Raw genomic sequence first — 5403 nt, 5'->3', positions numbered from 1 at the left:
ATCTCTCTCTCTCTCTCTCTCTCTCTCTCTCTCTCTCTCTCTTTCTTTCTTTCCCTCTGTTTTTGTCCTTCCCGTTTTTCGCACGTGGATAGACGAGGAGATGCGGTTGCACTGTAATTGGGTACTAACGAGCACATCTGTAGGAATATCTTGCGAGATTTCCTGCGTGACTAATGCGACGAAGAAATAAATCGCTTGGAGGTAGATCGTCAGGGACAAAGGCGAGGTTCTTTTCGGCCGTAGTTCCTTGCACTCTCTTTCTTTCTCTCTCGGTGTTTAAAATATAAAATAGACGCGTGCTCTCACAGAATATCTGACTAGAGGAGGAAACGAGAATGACTACGGAAATATAGAAAAATATGAGAGAAAAGTAGAAAAATTAAGTCTGATTAATTCAATCTTGTCTACATTTTTTTTTCATTTATCTTTGTTTCTATTTATAGAGGAAATAGGTCTGATTGTATCACAATAATTGAAATGTTGGTAGATTCAATCATAAAGATATACATAGTTGAATCTATCAAATATTCTAGTTAAAGTAATCAGAAATTCAGTTACGATAATTAGAATTCTGATTAGTATGATCGGAATGCGTTTTGTTTGTACTTCTTGTTGTTACAATCGCTAGAAACAGAGTCTGATTGCATTAATTGGAATTTTGATTGAAAATAGGCAAACAGAATGTTCTGTCTATTTTTAACCGGAAATTTTTTTCAGTGTGTAATATACTTATATTTTCTTTCCATGACATACTGAAAAAGAGCCTGGTTGCATTAATTAGAATTAATTAATTGAAAATAACTAGAATAAATAGGATTCTGATTGATCAGAATTTCTAATTCGTCCAGTTTTAATCAGAAATTTTTTTCAGTGCAGAAGAAATCAAATAAACTCGAGCTGAAATTATCTTTTTATAAATCTACCAGTTGTTAAACTCAATTGAAAAATTTGTCTATTAGGATTCTGTCGGGAGCATAAAAACGATCGCTGCATCCGTTCGATGCATCAACTTGAAGTTATAGGGTCTTTTAAATCTGAGCGTTGACACGAATCTCGTCAATTTAAATCCGTAACGCGGTGACGGGAGAAAAGAATAGGGATTAATTTTAATATCGAAGAGAATGGGGGAGAGAGTCGAATGCGAGGGAAGCAATGCACTAGAGGGAGAGAGGTTGTATCCTGTATTCTCGTCGCGAATCGCGGATCATGTAAAACTGGAGCTTAGGAGTAAAATCGAAAATCGCTCTTCGATGCGCAGAGCTTTGGAGTTTTTAAGCTGGACAGCCTTGATCCATTCTCTCTACGCTGCATTTTTTTTTTTTATAGAAGACAATTTTGGCGATTAATCCATAGCTTTTTCAACAAAGATCACGGAGAACCGCATGGCGTGTTCTAATCTGTAGTCGACTCACGTGAGTCATCGGCGTCGCGCAGGAAGTGGCTTCTGGGAAGAAAGAATGTCGACATAATGCTGATCGGGTATTCTTACTTACTATTGTATGTGAGAGATTCTGTTTAGACGTCGACCGAAAAAAAGAAGGAATATTTTTTGTTTATAATCTTTCTGCAACAAATGACGTGGACAAAAGACGATTATTTATGAACAAACTGCAGCAGTCGAATGTCATTTATGTAATATATATTTTCTTTCTATGTCGGAAAAAATCAAATAAAGGTGGCTCCAAACGACATGGCCAATGTAGACCAACTGCGTACATTCGCTAAATATTGACCTATATTCACATGAACAATTAAACATATTATGTGTGTAATATTTGTTAATATTGTCATACATTGGCTATATTATCTGGAGCCGCCTTTATTTGATTTTTTTCACTTCCTGATACTCGTTTCTATTACACTACCAAACGAAAAAAATATTTTGTTGAAAATGGATAAACCAGAAAATTTTGATTATATCAATCAGAATTCCATTTATCTCAATTAAAACTTTTAATAAATTTCACCAAAAAATTCTAGTTGATTTAATCAGAATCTTCTTGTTTGTTCATTTTTAACCAAACATTTTTCTGAATACAACATAGTTTAATTTTAATCTCGGTTTAATTAACTCTTCACCTTTTCTAATTCTAAGAATTAGAAAAAGATAAAAAGTTGGTTGATCCGAGATTAAAATTGACCCTTACTGTATAAGGTCAGGTCACTAGTGGTCGAGTAAGCAATTCCTGTTTGTGCAAATTTCTTTGAGTCTTTCGATAATTATAAATTATGCTACATTTTATTATTTTCTAGAATGAAGTTCCAATATTTATTTTAAAAAGTTGAAAGTATTGTTTGGACGGATGCGGCACCAAATTGCATCTTATGTTATAAGAGTTAATCTATACTGGTAGAAATGAGCATGAGAAAAATTTTTGAGAAAATAAATAAACCAGAAGATTTTGATCATAGAATTAGAATTCTGGTTATTTTAGAAATTATAGAATTATAATAGATTCATTCAAAAAATTTTCATTTTTCCATTTACAATTAGAATTCCAATTAATGCCACACTCTTTTTTCAATATATCACCTGCCAATTATTAAGCTTTCTCATTTGAAACATTTATTGGAATTTTTGGGATTATAAAAATAACTTTTTTTAATATAAATTCGTATTTCTTGTCGTTTTCACAGATCTGTCGATTTTACAGAAGGGAAATATCTCAAAATTTGCACGTCACGACCGATATTTTTTCCGCTAACGGGTATGTAAAAATTCACGATGGGAAAAAATTCAGTTTCAAAGGCGAATTCAATTCGAACACGGTCGTATAAGCTTCGAATTAATACAACGTCATAATGCCTCATGAGATTTGCTTTGCAATTCGTGAGTACGTTTCGTCGATTTTACTCTTGTTCGTATTTGCGTACGAGTATTGCATTATTTGCTACTTATTGAACCGTAAATAACATTAGATAGCACGTTAAACGTTGCGGCGTGGTGTTAATACATGTTGTATTAAACGCAACCGATGCACTTAAGAAGTTACCATCGTATATAATAACATAAGGATAAGCCATTTTGAACGTGTTGAAATATTGTCGTAAACTCTCGAAGATAAAACAAAAGCTTTTACGGCGCAAAATTGCAAGGAAGTGCAATAATAATTTTCATGCGCCGGGTGATATTCTAATCGACACGTGTGTATCAACGTTAGAGAAAGACCAGACATATAATTAGTGCCTACGATATCATCTCGTATCACATAAAAACGATAAAACATTTTATTTAAGCGATAATTCACCAACACGGACCGGTCATCCTTGAAAAATGAAACAAGAAATCTTACTCACGTTGATCGATGGTTATGAACGATTATAAAGATTGATGCCGTATTTATTCTTGTAATAGAATTTTCTTATATATATTTATATTGCCAATTTTCAAGATACATTAACAGGAATATTACACAAACACACTTCTTTGTTATACAAATGAATATAGATTTAAGCGGTTTATAATACATTAATATAATTTCCATTAATTTCATGTTTCTAGAATCTTGTCAACAAAAATAAATAAGTAACAAATGATAATAATAACAGAATAATAATAGTAATGATCGATATGTCTTGTCTCCGTGTCCTGCAATTTTGTATACGGAAAGATTTTGTCGAATTATCTAAACATTTAAATACAGATATGAAAACAATTTTGTTCCATCATTTTGTTAAAATAATTACGTAGGATGCTCGAACTGGATAGAATCAAAATTTCTTTTGCAGCATTGCAGCATCATGTTTGCGTTTCTCATTATTTGTTAGTGTAATTATTTTGATGACCAACATTATTAATATCAAAGGAGCAATGGTAACCCAATCTCTTGAGTTAAGTAACTTGTTATTTTTAACTTTCATGTGTGTCGAAATGTAAATCATTCCATTTCTGTGATTACTTCAAAGTAAATACGTCTATATTAATGAATGTTCTTAATAAATAATGAAATAAATTTAAGACAAGTTTAATATTAGGTATAGTAAAAAGAAATCCATTATTTTTGCATGAAATTGAATGGAAAAATAATGGATTTCTTTTTACTACACCTAATATATTGTTTTGCGTAGCTAAGTAATTTGTTTAATTCTATTTTTTTTTAGTTAAAATAACGACGTATAGTAGCAGACTTATACACGGAGAGAATTTTCTTTTAAAATTTATTCTGAAAATATGATAGTACAATACAATATTTTAAAGATTTTTCCACACCTCAGTAAAATTAAAAATTTATTTTATACTTTATTGTAGTTTTATTAATGAATGAAAAAGATTTACATTAAAATTCTTCAAAATACAATGTCTCACGACTCATCATATTTTTAGAGTAAACTCTAAGAAAAAATTCTCTCCGTGTAGAAATGACTCAATTAACTCAAATTGGGTATAATTTGACATTTGAATTTAACAGTAATCAAAATTGTGTTCAGATCTGTATCTACATAATTTTTCGATTTTAGAAAAATTTTTCGATGTATCTGATAGAATTTATAAAAGAGTTGAAAATTTTTTAAAAATAAGGTACTCAACACTCTTTTCTCCTTTGCTTACAAAGTCCCTTCGATCAACAGCCAGGTCCCCAGCTGCGTCTCCTGGCTCCGCGTCCGCATGTTTCACGCTCTTACAGCGCTCGCCATTTCCGCTAATCTCCTGGAAACTCGTTAAGCTTATTCAATTTACCGTAATCGTTCATTCGTTTGTGATAATTTGATTTTCGTCGGGCGAGATTTTACACACGAGTTGATACATTCCAGATCGCCGAAATTAACGCAGGATTCGCGAGCAAAATGAGAAATAAAAAAGATTCCCCCGACATTTTAAACCTCGTGGAGCAAGGTTTAAAAATATAAATGGCAGAATTGTTCGAAACTTTATTGTCAACAACCTGCAATCTCTCTCTTCACAAGAGAAAAGCTTCACGCCGTGAACCGAGTTCGTTGCGATGTATAGCGTTCCGTAAACATTTCCATTGATAAACGCGAAACCAAGCAACTGCAGTCGCGACTGCGTAAATTCGTAGTTATAAATGATCACGCCTGTTGAATAGCGATTCTGCTGTGAAAACGAGACTCTATTCGACTTTGAACTCGATAACGTCTTCGACTTACGTTTTCGAAATAGCTCATTCGCATCGCGTAAATACCACTGTTTTCGTGCCAATATCGAGCTATTTCGAGTAAAAGTTGTCATGCTTCTTGCTAACTCGATTGCACATTTACACTCCGAAGAAAAAAACATTGTACAAGCCTGACTGTCGTATCCGATTCTGTTAAACTCCATAAATGTGAATCCACTTCAAAACTCGAGAAAATATTAGAGTCGTTCGATTAAATAAATATTGATTTTTTTATTCGTAATGTAATAATGTTTATTCAATGAAACGGATACTCTCTCTCTCTCTCTCT

This window comes from Atta cephalotes, assembly GCF_000143395.1.
Source record: "Atta cephalotes unplaced genomic scaffold scaffold00005, whole genome shotgun sequence".
Taxonomy (NCBI): Eukaryota; Metazoa; Arthropoda; class Insecta; order Hymenoptera; family Formicidae; genus Atta; species Atta cephalotes.
This window is presented reverse-complemented; position numbering follows the sequence as displayed.